Source organism: Plectropomus leopardus, chromosome 15 (genome assembly GCF_008729295.1).
Source record: "Plectropomus leopardus isolate mb chromosome 15, YSFRI_Pleo_2.0, whole genome shotgun sequence".
NCBI classification, from domain to species: Eukaryota; Metazoa; Chordata; class Actinopteri; order Perciformes; family Serranidae; genus Plectropomus; species Plectropomus leopardus.
This window is the reverse complement of record NC_056477.1, coordinates 8,199,182-8,216,469: the sequence shown is the minus strand read 5'-3', so window position 1 is coordinate 8,216,469 and position 17,288 is coordinate 8,199,182. Positions and strand designations below refer to the sequence as shown.

At 38.8% G+C, this 17,288-nt stretch overlaps 1 protein-coding gene across 1 annotated transcript in view; it reads left to right on the top strand.

Annotated features, from left to right (window-relative positions):
- The window catches only part of LOC121954373 (AT-rich interactive domain-containing protein 5B-like), a 101,694-nt gene that overhangs the window by 53,430 nt on the left and 30,976 nt on the right, over positions 1-17,288 (top strand).

Sequence of the window (17,288 nt, the reverse complement as noted above, 5' to 3'; positions counted from 1 at the left end):
TTTTATTAAAACATTTTCAGTGCAATCCTTTGGAATCCTTTTGCTGTAATCCTCCAGGGTGGGAGGAGTACAAAAAAACAATTCAGTGCTTCAGTATATTAACATTGTCCAGATGCACTGATCATAAACAGAATTGCGCAGTCTATTTTTGTAATGTGGTGCGTGTGTGTGCTAGTTTTGGTACATCTGTGGCTGCTTTGTGTGTATTTACGAGGGTGTTTCTGCATGTCTGTGTTAGTTGCATCTGTGTTTGACAGGAAAAAAGGAAAGATTTCCTGTTTGGTCACTCGCCCTGAAACTGATACTCAAATTTAATGGAGAAGGAGAGATGAGAAAAAGCAGTAAACATGCTAAAATCTTAACCCCGATAATATCTTTAAAAACATTCAGTCCTGCTGGCTTGATTGGGCTGGGTCACCAGATGAACACACAGGATGATGTCATTGTTTCCACAACTTGAACCACTTTCTCGCTCGCTCTTTAAACATGAAATCAGATTAGATGTAATATGCATACGCCAATATCGTCCCATGACAGCCCCGTCTGTTAATGTAATAGGCAAACTGCTTGCTAAGCTCATGTTTTCCCATCTCCGCTGCAGATTTGTGTTAACCACCAGCCCATGAATTTTTCATTGTCCATATGTCGGTGGTATACAGGGGCCATGGAGGAGAAATTTAGAGGAGAAAAGAGCACATGTTGTAGCTGTATAGTCACATTTCATAATCAGGACATGGACTCTTTATAACAGTAAATTCAACATCTGAAAAGCCGCTTATGTAGTATGTTGTCATGTCCTTGCGTATCTGTAAAATTATGTTTTTACAAGAAATGAAAGCTACATATTTTTACACTACATGCATATAAGTTGACATGCTATGCTGTAACACGCTGTGAGCAGGATGTGTTTTATTTATCGCTGTAATATGCAATATATGCACAGGCGGAATTTATTTAACTAAAAGCACTTTCTTCCACTGGCATCAGCAGCATTAGCACGACTCTTGGGCTGAATAAGGCACAATCTTCCTGATTATCCCTATTATGTCATCAGCAACACACCAGCTCTACACATATTGCTTTGCATTTGCCGCTTATCTATTTTTAGCAAACGGGGCAGAGAGATAAATAAGCATCTGGCAATAGGCAGGAAGCTTTTCAGAAGTCTGGACCCGTTATTTACAGTGCAAAGGTTTCTCAGAGCAGCAGCGAGATGATCGGGGGATAATTGACTAGTGGAGGAAGAAAGAACACCCAGGTTTAGTCTCGGTTCAGTTACAGGATCATAACATGTCATCCTATTTTTGTGTCCCCCACTTTTCACAGTTTTATTTCCTCACTAAAAATTTCTCTTAACAGCCTTTTCTAACTGTCCAGCTGTCAAACCTCTCATGAAAGGAGAGGGGAATTGATAAAAATGTTGATACACTCAACAAATTCGCCTTCAACTATATATTACCTCACACGTTTACAGCAATAAGCTTAAGAGCAGCAGTGAGTAAATTGCAATCGTTTGCCTCTCGAGCTACAAACTCTCTCCCCTCTGATATGCAGAGGATGTGTCTGCAGCCTGAGACGAAGACTGCAGTCACTCCAGGCTGCTGCAACCGCCGAAAAACAATATAATTGGTATATTTTTATTTTTCTAATAAAAGATGCTAGAATTGAGCATCAATCAACCATCAATGTGATAAGGTGGTGAAGGACAATATTCTTTTTTAGTGAAGATCCCCACACAATATTATGTGATTTTATAATGATAATATGGAGCTAAAAAAGTGACAGTAAGTTTGACATTTTTTAGAAACTGGATTTAAAAAAAAAAAAAACTTCAGACAGACACAGACATTCTTGATTTTATTTAACTTTTTAATTTATTTTTTAAATTTATTGCATTTTTATGTGTTTGTATGTTTGTGTTTTTTTCCAGTGACATACTTTTTAGGAGTCAGGTTTTCATCTGACAATTTTTTCACAGTTTTTTTTTCTATTTTAACTTCCTGACACTGTTTTAGAGAGGAGAGGAGGAGATCGAGGGGAGGGGGCAAGGAAAGCGTGATTTACATTCAACCTGAGAAAAAGGCTCTTCTTTAGCTACAGTCCTCAAAGCCTTACATAAAGAAAAAAATCCGAAGATTTTCATTGAAAGACGCATCAGAATGCAAAAGAAAATAAATAAATATGCATGTGTTTTATTTTCAGTGGAAGTTTTTTAAGTGCAAGTATTCCTTTTTTCAATGCTTTACTGTCACTGTTCAAACGCTGCAGAATAATGTATTAATGATGCTGTAATTTACAAAGCATTTTGTCTTTTCTCTTTTATTGCACTACTGTTTTTTGGAAATCGGGATATTAATAATGTCATGAGATGAGATTTATATAATCTTGTAGATGGCAGGAAATAGCATTTACAAACCAAACCTTTGACACTGAATATTTTACACATTTATATTATTGATTTTCTATCAGACTCTTCATTCTGCTACAGTAAAAAAAATCTCTTTTCAGTCTTTTTATAGGTGATCCAACACAGCAAAATCACATTTTTATTGTCCCACGATCATCACACGTTATTGCAGCTGTGAGTGTTTTGAAGTCTCTCCCCGCTGCTGCATTTGTAGATACTCCAACATCCCAGATTTAAGAGTTAACTATAGAGGAGTATAATTATCTGCCAAACAGAAACATTTTAAATGAAAGTAACAAATTATCCTATTTGATGTGTGGTTTTTCTTCAGGGTACAATTCTCTGTCAACACACTGTAGATCAGGAATGCACTGTTTTTTTTTTTGGTGGCAGTCTTTCAAATGTTGGATGTCGGAGTGTCCTCGAACGCACCACGAAAGGCTCGTTAGACTTGCTTCTGCTTGCAACTGCAGAACCACAAGATGTTAAAGACATAATATGCAGGATCTTAAACCCAAAAAAATAATGTATAGACCAGGCCCCAGGGAAGTGCAATGGCTTTAAAGCCATTTTTCATAGTGGCCAAAGAGTGTAACTACAACTTCCAAGTCCAAGACTGCCATAGACATTGTGAAATAGACCTATAGATGGAAATCTGTGGATACATTTTTTGAGCATCACAACCCCGCAAAATGACTATTTTTTAGATAATTAAAAAAAATGTAGCCGAATTTGATCCATTCAGTCTGATAACATTGAAAGGTCTAGAAGAGCTGCATGAATAATTAATTTTATCCCCATTCAAGTTACCGAAGTGCTAAACCGGATGAAACTAGCTCAGCCGGTTGAATTCTCTATTGCGCCCGCTCTGTCCGCCCCGACAATACAGAAGGACTACGCAGGTAGTTTAATGAGCGACAGTTGAACATTTTTGGCTTAATTCGCCACTGAATCCTGCTTCCAGCTTCTATCTAGTTCTCTTTATTCATCCATGTTATAAACTCTGAAATATCACTTATGATCTGCTGGAAGTGTGCAGCGGTGTATTTATGTGCAGATATTTTGCCCTCTGCCTATATTTTCTTTTTTTCATCTGAAATTGCTGTGTTCAGGATGGTTGATAAAAAAAAGTAGTGACCAGATGCCAGACTGGAAGCTTAGAAAATCACGGACACAGCATCAAAAAAATGTAAATATAGCGAGGCGAAAAGCCAAGTGGAGTGTATCTGCGGTTGTCTTTCACTTTCACTCTATCTGACAATACTGTCAGCAAACAGTAACCGACAGTTCCCGCATAGCATACCTTTAATATTGCCTTTGAGAATCGTTCATCAAGTAGATGTCATATCTCTGCATGTTGATGTTCACAGCAAACTGAAATGCCTCACATGTTGGAAATTAATTGAAACGCTTAATGTGTAAAAGTTATTATGTAGTGAACATAACTCCCTGAAATGGCACGAAGTGATTAACCGCTTTGGCATGATGGTTACTTTGACAGCTCATTATCTGGCTCGGAGATAAAAAGATGGAACAAAATGTGAAGGTTTTTTTCCTGACAGAGCAGTTGTGTAATTTAAAACTCTGATAAACCACAGAGCATGTTATTAATTACTTTACACTTCAGCTGACCAGGCCGGCCTGACCTCATTCATAACGGCTCAGATGATTATTCCGTTAATACACTTGTCACATGTGGAAGAGTCGCTGTTGGTGGTTCAAATCAAGCAAGATTATGATTCATATGATTAAAAAGATACCCTGGCTTTGTGGCTGGAAATGCATTGAGATTCATATTTTCACAAATCCCAGATGTGATACGACTCCTGAATGTCAGCATGTTGCGACCTGGAGAGAACACGTCTGACTCATCAGTGTAACTGTAGACTCTGTTTACAAAGTGTGTCTGTGCAGAAGCAGCTCGTAGGTTAAGTGTCGAGCATCTTTCACATGTCTGCAGGTAGAGGCTTGTTGCCGGGTTGTTGTCTCTGAAAAGAGGTTGTGTAATTTTAGGTGACGTCAAAAAAAAATCATTGTGACACCGCTGTTATATGACGGCTGCAAAGTGAGGATTAAAAGTGATCAGTGCGGTTGATGTTTCCAGGGTTTTTTTTCCAGTATGACTCAGATATTTCTTGGGAATTAACGCCTACAGTGTCACTGCTGGCAGCTGCTTTAGACATTTATTTTACAAGTTTGCAGATACTTTAGTGTTTTTAACAAAGCACAAATAGCAGAAGATGGCTTGTTGTGTTCTTTAACCCTTTGAAACCTGATCAAATTGGCTTGATTTCTTTCAGAAACATGGGACATGAGCAACGTAAGAAGAAATCACCCAAAAATGAGGAAGAAATTGGCAAAAAATAAATAAAATAAAATGAATAAATGAAAAGAAAGTAAAAATAGTAATAATTAGGAAAATGACTCAAGGAAAGTGCTCAATAATAATAATAATGATAATAATAATAAAGTTATTATATTAATTATATTGAATGAATTCTTTTAAATATGGTAATGATTAGTGTAGTTTTTCCTTAGCTTTTTTCTTTTTCCCCCAGTTTTTGGAACATGTCTTACCAAGTCGCTTATTGATTTTTTTCCTCATGCTTTTGAAAGAAATTGCACCAATTTGCTCTGGGTTCAGGGGTTTAAATACTTGTGAAAGGCGTCTGAAATCAGCACAAGAAAAATGATGTCGCTCCAGGTTTCAAAGGATTAAATTATTTGATTATTAAAATAAACTCAGAATACAATATATACAAACAAGAAAAAAAGATAAAAGTATGCAATGGCCTATTTTGTTGTGGGAATGATGATTATTTATAATCACTGTGGCTTAATGCTGTGTAGCTTTTCAAAAATGATAAAGTCCCCATGATTGGGCTCATTGGCCGATTCAATCCCATCAAGTGTAACTAGAGCGTGATCTATTAGAATACATATGTTTTATTGATGTATGGGCTTCGTGTTTATCCTGGCATTCATTTATTTATAGGTCGATGCTGTGATTTTTTTTCCTCCAGTAATGAATAGGATAAGCCTTGAAGCTTATCCACTGCTCCCTTTCATCTCTCCCTCCCTCCTTCCCTCTCTCTCTCTCTCCCCTCTCTCCAAAAGCCAAATTGAAATACTGTATTTTTAAAGCCCCGGCCCGACTGAGTTGTTGCTGCAGTCTGTCAGTATCAATGATGTGGAAGCGTTTGAAGGTTATCCCGTTTTTAGCAAATCCTCCACATTATGTAACTTTGACTCTGTTTTACATTTGGCACTCTTGGAACAACAGGGTGTGTATTTGGGACAGTCCCTCTGCGTGCACTTAACATTTCTTTGCAAAACGAGATTTATTTCCCTGGAACAATAGCCATTACTTGCGAACAACTTGGTGAACAAGCAAAAGTGACGTGTTGCCAGATATTTACAGCCTGTATTGTGTTTATTTCTGTCTTGACAGCATAAATGATTGCAGATAAAATAAGGAGATATTGTGCCTTGTTTAGAGTTGTGTGTGTGTGTGTGTGTTGAGCTAAATACTGGGTGATGTTATGAAGTTCTCCAGGGGTCAGAGGTCGTTGCATTCCTCAGTGTGTATGTCAATCAGTGGATCTGGGTTAAGCTTAAACCCAGCCATGTCTCGAATGTGATGTGTGTTAATAAGTGCTTAACAAGGCGACGCTACCATCATGAGGCGATCACATGATAGAGAGAAGGAGAGAGAAAAAAAGGGAATGATTTTCTCCCTATAATTACAGCTTATTTTGCCTATAAATTAAGTTTGTAAAAAAACATCTCTTGTAAAACATGTGACGCTGCGGCTGCATGCCATAATTTTCTATTTACCCTGCAAACAGAAAGCTCGAGTCGACAGCCTTTATGAGTTTGCGCAGTGGCAGAGTACACACATTCACACCCCTGTCGAAACACACACCCCGATGAATCCGATGAGAATGATTTCATAATCCGTCGCAATAATAAACTTCTTTGAACAGTTTAATTGGCTCTTCCTGGAACGGCGCGGCTTCGCTTCATTTGATCTGATGAAAGAGTAATGTTGCTTCTCCCCAGGGGGAGCATGCACAACGGCGCACAAATAATGAATTAAGAACACTACCCTTTTTTTTCTCTCTCTCTCTCCAAATGACTGCCATAATAAAGCAACAAAATTCATACCACTTCCCCCCCCTAAATTGCTTTCATGTTTACTTGCTTATGTATTTAATTATCAGAGCTCATTTTAAGTGAAAATAATCCTGATTCCTGGAAGGGTAATGGATTGAGGTCACATGGAAATTGATTGTCATCTGAAAGCACCATTGTCGTTTTGGAAATGCTCCAGAAAACATTCCTCATGTGTGATTGTGTGAAAAGTCACACTTACTGTACACGGCTCTGGAAATACTTTGAATAGCCTGTATGGCAAAGGGTGTAATTTCATCTGGTGTATGTAAAGCCGAAACTGAGCTAGTCTATGCAAAGGAGAGGAAAAAAGAATATGTAAAATTGAAACCGACAAAGTCATGATGGTTCAGGGGAATGTCCTTGTTCCTCGGCTGAGGAATATTAACAGTGACAGTCTGAATGGAGAGTCTGTGTACAGCAACGGTATGGACACAGAAACGAGCTCATTACTGTCAAATATATTATGTATGTGCACACACACACATTTATCTTGATAGTATTATGTTCATAATATTCCATTTATACATCCATCTGCTAATTGTAACCTCTAACATGCCCGATCCTGAAGGCACGGAAACCGGTGTAAAACCAAAAACCATAACCTCAACCAAAATTATCCTTAACTCTATCCCTGAAAAAAAATCTCTTTCCCTAGTTTGACTTGGCAAGAAATACACACGCACACACACACACACACACACACACACACACACACACATACACACATACACATACACACACAACTGAAGAAACTAAGAGAACGATTTACACGATATAATAAGTGCGTGATAAAAATATGGCAGAGTATTTTTAATTTCCTGGTAAACACACACTTGCTGAGATGTGGGCTTGTCTCCATGGCAACGCCAGTCAGAGCGTGCCCGGCGTAGCGTTTTGACAGGTTCTCCTGATGATGATTGATAATTACTACCTGACTTGTTGTCCCCGTCTCCACAAACATATGGCGGGAGCTGCCCTCCGCCATATATCTGCCAAAACGTTCCCTTTTCTGATAATAGCTTTTTAATGTTGCGTTTGTTTGTGCATGCATAGCAATCATACCCCCCCCCCCACACACACACACACACACACACACACACACACACAACCCCACCCCTTTGTAATTACATTTACTGCCGCTCACATAGTTGTTACAGAAAGAGAAATAGATAGGAGAAGCAGGAGAGTGGGAGAAAGTCAAAAAAAGAGGGCGGAGGAAGGAGGGGGGATAGAATTGATTTCGCTTTGAATTGATGTGTTCCTCCCAGTGCTGCTGGATTTAAATTTGACAAATTGTCAGGATTAACACAAAGAAGCAGTTTTTTTTCCTTCTACAGTATAGTCACATATTGGAATATAAACAGCAGATAATAGCACCGGTGTGGTGGGCTGTATTTTAAAATGGCAAGCGAGACTCTTTATTCCATATCCATGCGCGCAGTATTTTATTATGCAGTGTGTTCGCATGCATAAAGCTCATATTTAGATGCAATTGGAAGCAATCTTGTTATATTCACAGAGGCCATAGAGGGGGACATCAATCTATAAACATGATTTATCTACTGCACACTATCTTGCGAGGCATTAGCATACACTCTCTATTGTGGATCTTATTACCTGAATGTATGCTGAAACCTCAAAACTTCAGACCTGAGCAACATTTTAAACATCATCCAAAATCCAATTAAAGATTGAAGTGAATTAGTATTCCTCCAAAGGTTTTACTGCACTGCACCTGGAAATGCAACATAAATATATTACAGTCATGCAGATTAGATGAGTTTAATGTAAAGAGAGGATAATGACTCCTGTTTTTACGCCTCGTTTGCCATGGTTGGAGGCAGCATGTTTTTGGGTTGTTCCTCCATCCGTCCCAATCTCATGAACATGATATTTTAATACCTTGACAAAATTTCTTCAAATTTGGCACAAATATCCATTTGTAGATGAAAGGATTCAATTTTTGAGGTGAAAAGTCAAAGTCACAGTGACCTTGCATCCGTCTCTATCTCTTAAATGCAATAACTGAAGAAGTCCTTGAGGGAATTTCCTCAAATTTGGCACAGAGACATTTGGTGGGATACTGAACTGGTGCCTCTAATCTTGGGTGTCTACCTTTGTAGAGCTCTTTTGCGCTGCCAAGTTGAACATGTGTGTGAATCATCCATATTTGCAGCAACATCCACATTTGAAGCTACTGTCATGGCAAAATATGAGTCTGTACATACTAGATGCAAACTGCAACTTGCATGGTCCATGAAGGCATATAAGTGCAAGGCGGCAATTCTAGCTCTTATTATGAAGTTGGAGCTGCTTCTCAGAATGAGCACATTAACATTTTATTTTTATTTCTTTTCATCAAAACAGTTCACTGGCCTCAATGACCTCCACTTCCAGGAACAGGAGAACTATCAGCAACACTCTCGCTCATTATGTCTTGGCTGCCGCGAGTTAAATCTAATGAACTTATTAGCCCCAAGTACCTGCTTTCACATGTCTGCAGTTCCACAGATGTACGGGACAACTAGTTCACCTACATCTCATTGGTTCATATACTGTGCGGCGCACCTGCAGCAGCAAAAGCGCGGCACTCCATGGAAACCGAAGTCATTTCTAATACTGTGTGATTGAGGTCTGCCACAGGCTACGGCAACAGACAGGCTCTGTGAAGGAGATAATGATGCATGCACACACAGCTGTCAGTCAGCCAGCTAAGGGGAATCGTCTTTGAGGGAAATAAAAACAGACTGTAGCCGATATAATGCAGTATTTGTATAGGAAATGATGGGTTTGGGAAATAGAGTGGAACGGGGTGTCAGAGCTGTTGCAACAAGGAGAGAAGATCTGGTGAGAATCTCCCCGAACCAGAAAATCTCACATGGATTCCTGTCGTTTAGTGTCAATACATTTAAACATGCTGAACACATGGGTGTTCATTAGAGAAAGTGGGTTTGATTCAAGGATCTTTTTTTCACTTGTGGTAATTAAACATGCAGATAATTTGGATTTCAGTCTCCTCCCCAAAAGCGTCAGCGTGATTTAGTTTGTGGTGCTCATAGCCTTTTTTTTCAATTTCTTAAATTTTTTTTTCAATTTGCTGGCCAATTTTTTTTTAATTTATTTATTTTTGCTCTTAAAGCACCACATGCTCAGTGCCACCTAGTTCCATTATATTTAAGAGAAGGCAGACCTCTCTTTGGCCTATATCTCCGACACTATATTGGCCCGATTACGGTTCTCAGCATTTTGGCATGTTTCATCTCATTGTTTTGGTTTTACTGCACACATCACAGACCTCATTTCAAGCTGCAGCTGTTTTCCTGTTCTTATTTACCTGCTCAGCACCAAACAGCAGTTACACAAAGTTTGCAGCAACATGGTGAACATAATGAAGTATTTAGCAGCTAAATATACCGCATAATTTAGTGAGAATAAGAGTAATTATTTGACTTAACACAAATAGGACTCCAGATGAAAGCTAATGTTGGTCCATGTCTGTTGTATGTAGAAATGGTCAATTGTTGAAATTTTATTAAGTACTTGTAATTTAGATGTTGTGATTTCAGCTTGTTCCTAAAAATACACCAATTAGTGCAATTTAAATGTAATTTTCAAGTCTGTGAGCATCACAAGCAAAATTAAATTCACCCTTGTTGTATTTTGGGAGAGACATTTTGGTTATATCTCAAAACCTGAGTGAATTAGGTTATGTGACATGAAAAACAAACAAAAATACTAGTATGCGCTAAGTGAGAAAATGCCTTTTTTGCTTTCTGGACAGCTTGCTCTTTAAAAGAGAGGTTGACTCAGTAAATGGAGGTGCTGTGTGGAAAGACCTGTTTACAAGAAGCTGTTGAGGGCCTGCGGATGAGTCGGCTGCACCTCGGGGGACTGTTGTTAGAGCTCTTTTAGTAACAAGCCGGACTAATCCCTGCCTTTCACTCAGGCGCATGCTCTAATAGCCTTGTATTACAGTGATTTTGTGTGTGTGTCAGTAGTCAGTACAAGAGTGCCTGATACAGGTGGTTTCTGCAAACACACAACTGTTCACTGACTCTGAACTCCAGTGAAAAATTTAAATTGTCGCCTTCGCTGCTCGGTGTGTTTACTGCTTTTTCCTGTCTCTCTCTGAGATTCTGTTACTGCTCTCACTTCTTTCTCTCGCTCAGTTATATTCGAAGGTGGGGTTATGTTTGTGTAATAACAGTAACTAGTATCCATTGTCATGCCTAAGATGGAGCCAAATGCATTCCTCATTAAATTCAGAATCGCTCTCAGCCACCGCAGTGCAAAAAAAATATCGTCTTATGTTGCAGTTGCGTTCACAGGGCGAAAACAGGCAAGAAAATAACACCAGTGATGAAAATATTTCATTGTTTATTGATGTTAAACCCCTTAAGGTCGACCTAATATGTAATGTACTCTTACGCTGTGCTGTGAAATGTTTTACAGTTTATTAATGATGATCTTTCTCTGTATAATTATGAGAAATTAATTAACACTTGTATCATCTATCAACCTACGGAGGTTCTGATGATTAATAAAAACAGTGTACTCTGTCCACCCACACGCTCTGTCTCACTCTGTGGGCGCATTGTGTAATTTTTGATGATTGCAGTGATAGAGATGCTTGAAGTATTACTGTTCATTAAAAAAAAAAGAAATTTGTGCTGTCAGTGTGTCTCAAATGACTGTGCGCAGAAACGTGCCTCGAGCGCAGGAACAGAGGAATAACTCTGCTGTCAGATGTGACAAAGTGAGAATTATGAGCACGTCAGAAATGCCTGATACTAGTGCGTGAAATGCAATGGCAGCTACAGTCAGCAAGAAAGTGACAGAGAGGAGGGAGCGCTTCATGCTCACTACTACTCTGTTGCTCAACCAGACATAATGGTTTTTTAAGGTATTTTAAATCCTGCATTTATTAATATCCATTTTTACTTGCTTTTATTCTTTTTCTTCCCTGCTTTTGCCTCCTTTCTAGACCCATTACTGCCACCTGTAGATCACTGGGATAGTGTGAAACCATCGGCAGGGAACACAAAGCTGTCAAAATTGCCACACGTATGATAAAAATACCATTATCTCCCTTAAATGAATGAATCATCTTCTTTCACCTTTATTTTAGTAGCTGGGAAGTAAGAGGATACAAAAATATATGATTTTGAATACCCACTGGAAATTACTTTTAATATTATTACTTTTGATTTGGTTTGAAAGGCAGAACTCCCTCATTTAAATTCTAGTTAGTAAAAGTAATTATACTGTATATACAGTAGGATGTGTGCTGTGTGCAGCATGTTTGTGCTCAGGTATTAAATATTTCATTTTGCATCTTGTTTTCTTGATATTTTGTGCAAGAAAACCTTTTGATCAGAGAATTCGTATCATGTCTACCAAGAAAACATCAGAGAAGATGTTTACTTAGAAATGAGCTTGAGGAAGAAACATAAGCTCTCAGACATGTATCTCAATCGAACAGAAACACAGAAACTTCATTTCTCGCTGCCTCCTGAAACTGTGGTCAGAAACACGCTGTCCTTGAGCAGAAACTGTTGAAATCCCTCCAACCTCTGAGGTGTTTGATGTATAGTGAAGACGCGCCGTCGCCTGTCACTGCTGGCTGAGGAATCAGTCATCGCTGCCTTTTTTTGTATTCTCTCTGGTACTGTTGCCTTGCTGCTTTGGAGCCTCCCTTGTCACATCCCTGCACCTCCAGTGGAGTTAAAATGTTCCACCAAAGTGTAATATCACTTCACTGATCGCGCATTTAATGCTCCGCTGCTCCACAGATGAAAGTCTGTGTCTCAAGAGTTGTATCAGAGGCTGTTTTGTATCATGATTTGTCAGGTTTTATTCATTATTTGCTTGGTTTTATTTGCTTTGGTTTATCTTTTTGCATTCAAAAGATGCTATTATTGTTTCTCGTGAGTCATATTTTGAATCTCATGAATCATTTTCTGTCTAAGTCTTGTTTGAGTCAGAAAAAGATCCTTTTTTGTAGCGAAATTATTGCTTCATTATAGGGATCTTTTTTAAATATGTGCATCTGCTTAGTGCTCACAGAGTTTAAACACTGTCAGTCATGATGCCTTATGCTTTATGACTAGCTGTAAATTTCCAAAGCACCAATGTAACTCTGTATGCCCACCCTGAATGACCTTCTTTGTCTGTGTGTGGGTGTATTCACAGGTAAGGTTTCACTTACAAATCCATCCCAGGGGAGGATTTCTTCTCACCTGTGCAGATAAATAACCATCATGAAGCTGTGGTCATTGTGGTCTGCACTTGTCGTATGTTTAACAGACAAATGTCCGCTGTGTTTGGCTAGAAATCCTTTAAGTCCTCTGCCCCTTTACCATGTACGCAACTCATTAAGAAGTGACTTCAAATTGACTGAGTAGATGTCTCTTGGAGAATTCACATCGATTATAACAGAGCTGGAACGTAACTCTCCTTGTCAGTGTCTCTTTGCTCTTTAACTGACTTAAATGGATGTTTGCCCTAAAGATCTGGTTTGTGTTTCAACATTTATTAACAGGATGTTTTGTAATGTTTTATTCACAAGCTGTCCTATTGTACAGTAGCCCTGAAGGTAAAAACAAAATGATATTCCACCAAATACAACATTTCATAAAACACAGTAACAGTACAGAATTCACAAAACACAACACAGAAAACACAACACTTCACAAAATACAACATTTCAGAGAACACAACACTTCACAAAATACAACATTTCAGCACTTAAAATACATTTTAGTAAACGGCAATTTAGAAAACACAAGGACACTTCAAAAACACGACAACATTTCACAAAACACAATAACATTTCAGAAAACACAACATTTCGGAAATTAATAAAACTAACGTTTCAGAAAACACGATATTTCATGAAACAACATTCCACAAAACACAACATAGAGTACAACTCTCACAATGATTCATAATTCAAACTGAGATTCATAAGTTGCTGTGCTTTTTGAAATATTATTGTGATTTGACCCTCAGGGCCACTGCACTGTGGCCTCATCACTCCTGCATCATCGATTTCTTAATGAGACATTAATTGTTTATGTATTAGGTGAATTTTTTTTTTAATGCGAGGCATTGTTTTGTGTTCTGCTCTTCCCTGGGGGACATACTGTACTGTACAGACAAGGCCGTGTACTGCTACATGAATGTTACTTTTGGCAGCTAGCTCTGCTGATAATTGCTGAGTGGGTGTCAGGCCTTTAGTGAATTTGCAACCAAGTGAGATGGCAAAATATGTCAAAACATGTTTTTCACCTTCCACTGCTTGTTCTAGTCATGCCTCACTCATCCTCCTCCTCCTCGTTCACCTCTTTGTTTGAACTTGGACCTCATTATGGCAAGAGGAAGTTCAAGTTAAACTGCAGATTTAAGAGTTTGACTAAAGGCATGTGTGGGTGTTGTAATGAAAGCGCAAATTGGTTGATTCTTCTTCTGTCAGTCAGTCACAGTTTGTCTGCATGTAACCATTTCACATTTAATTTGCACATAATTGGCTAAATGTTATTTATATAGCTCAGTTGGTTTTGTAACCTGAAGTGGAGTTGTGTTGTCTCTCATTAGTAACTTTTGAACTGTAGTATTTCCTAACAACTTTATAAGTGATTTATTTCAGCATGACCTTTATGAATTCCCATAAAATGAATAATCAGCATTCATAGTAGCCTCATTGCCATTTCCATAATATGATTACTGAATAGATTGCAAAGAAGATTACAAAATAACGGTCTCTGCACTCCTGGTTTCCACAGTTTAACAAAACTAAAGGTCTGCAGCCGCGCTAGCAGCTCTGTGAGGCTACATTTACATAGTGGTGCTTTGAGATAAATACTTATATCAGCATGCATCACAATAACAATGACAACATAGTAATGTAAAGCAAGTATAATGTTTATCATGTTAATTTCTTAGTTTAGCATGATAGCATGCTAAACTAACAAATTAAAATGACCAGCCAGTCTGCTCTCATTCTCAGGAGGTTGAATACCAATGCTTTGTCATGTCCGTCTGTGTGTGATATCGACACCAAAAGCACCCTTTAGTGTCTTAATGAGACATCTGGGCTTTCAGTTAATTCCAATATAAACCTATCTGTCACAGTACTAGCCACTGAGAGCAACTGATGTAGTATAGTGAGTGAGAAAGTCTGCATGGGGGGAGGGCGGTGTGAATGGGTCAAACAAAAACTGGACTTTTATTCATGAGAGAAGTGTTTGTGTCATTTGGGAAACCTTGAGTCACTGTTGCTTTAATGTAACATTGTTCAATTTACGCATGATCATTGCACACTGATGTCACTCACTTTATGTACTGATTTTAATTCAGAAAATGATCCTTTTTTATTCTTAACCTAACCACAGCCATTTCCAATATTTACAGCATGTTTCAGCTTTGTGTCTCATAAAAACTCTGCCCCTTGCTTTGCTATGAGATGCCGAGCGTCAGTATTTGACGACCTGGGGATAAGAACAGGTTAAAATGACAGGAGTTTGTAGACCTGCAAAACTAGCTTTTGATGATATTTGGTCATAAACCAAATTATCAGATAAATTATTGTTGTGGCTTAATAATAGCAGATGAAAAATTAGGGGATCACCAAATACAATACACCAAACTTCACTCATTTCATTCAAAACTAGCACTTGGAGATTGCAGGCCTCTGCCAAGTCCAAATGCTATATCTCATAATGTTAGTTTTTCCATAATCCTGCTGACAAAACAGACAATCCTGCTGACAAACAGACAAGCCGAACCAAAAACATAACCTCGTTGATACAGGTAACTGAAATATGAACCTCACGGTGTTGCTAGTGGGAAAATTGTGGTATTACCAAGAATACATCATCAGGGGAGCATGAATATCTGTACAAAATGTGCCGGTCTATCAAACAGTTGTTGAGATATTTCAGTTGGACCAAAGTGGTGGACTGACCAACTGACCAAAATTACCATCCCTTGACTCATACCGCTGGATTTGCTAAAAATACATAACCACTGCACACATCTGTCTAATAATAATAAACTTTATTTGTAGAGCACTTTTCAAGCAAAAGTTCCAAAAAACCAAAGGCAGTAATTAAGAAACATCTGCATATTCATACATCCTCATATACAGATAAAGACATACGTGTATGTACTGTATGCATACTTACATATATACATATCTGCCAATGCATACACACACACACACAAAATAACTCAATAAGAAGAAATAATAATAATAAGTTGGTAAAATAGAAAAGTAAATAAGGAAAACCCTTACTTTAGAACATTTTAGTCATAAGTGTTTTTCCAAACTTATTCATTAAAATAAATCAAAGTATTTTTAATGGCAGATTGCCAAAGAAAATAAAAAGAAATGTGCATCATTAGAGCGATAATTTGTCCGTGTGAGTAAAAGAGGATTTCTTTCAAACCACCCAGACAATCATTAAGAGAACACATGTAGATATTGAGCTTTTCTTCCCAGTCAATTTTGTGAGCGTTATCAACCGAGGCATCCATCAGCTGAATTCTCCAGTCGGCTTGATATGTCTCTCCATTCCCAGCAGCCTCTCAATCAATCAGTCCATTTTGTTGTGGTTCCCTGTGGCTCTCCTCTGTTGATGCATAGAACCCGTCAGAACCCTTCCCGAGCTGTCTCTAATGAGTTTTTCATTATCACTGACATCAACTGAATGCCAATGAAACAGAGGTATTAGGGCTGTATTTAATTGAATCTGAGGGGGGAGAAATTATTAGACAAAGCCGCGTTGTAAAGCTGTTAAGAGCTGAGAGCGTTCGGCTGCATCCGGAGATCAAGTTGTCAGGCTGTGCGCCTCGCTGCTGAAGCCTCCGTGACTCCCACAGCTCAGGGGTTGTGCTCTGTGACAAGACATGATGGATTCACACCCCTGGGAATACCCCTTACCTGTATATATCTGTGTGTGTGTGTGTGTGTGTGTGTGTGTGTGCGCGCGCACGCGTGTGCGAGCGAGCATGACCTTACCCCCCTCGAGCAAGTCGTGATCCAGAATGCTGCTCACTGTTCAGCTTTCTAAGTATTTGTCGTGTGTGTGTGTGTGTGTGTTTGCATGTGTGTGTGCCTTTTGGGGTTTGTGAAGGACCAGGAAAGAGTCCTCTGGTCACTTCAAGGCTCCACTCCGAGTCATATCAACGACCCAGATAAGCAGACTGAGAAATAAGTAACTCGCTGGGAAGCAAAGAGGAACTTGGCAGCTTGTTCTGTAGCCATTTTTGGTGTGTGACTATAGTGCCCATGTTTGGCTCGTTCAGGGAAACATCATGTACACTTAAATGATTCTTTTCTAGAGCATTGACAAAAACACTTAATGCCCACTGCAGGGTGGTAAAAATATCACATCTCCCAAGGCGCTGTAAAATCATTACCTTGTGATGGTGCCTTTGTTTTTTACAGACTATAAATGTCTGCGTTTCCATAGTAGAAAATCAATCTGCAGAGAGTCCGTGTTTGATTTTCTCTGTGTTATTCTAAAGCTGATGACTCCTCCCTTATGCAACTCAGCCACGAGGAGAGCAGATCAGCAGTTCTGCACAACTTCTGCAGCATGGAAAAGGTCGCCTGCACTCGACCTTGTGTGCCTGTTTCTGTATGTTTACAAAAATACATGAACACACCATTTGACCCCGCTTTACAGTGCTCGGGTTGTTT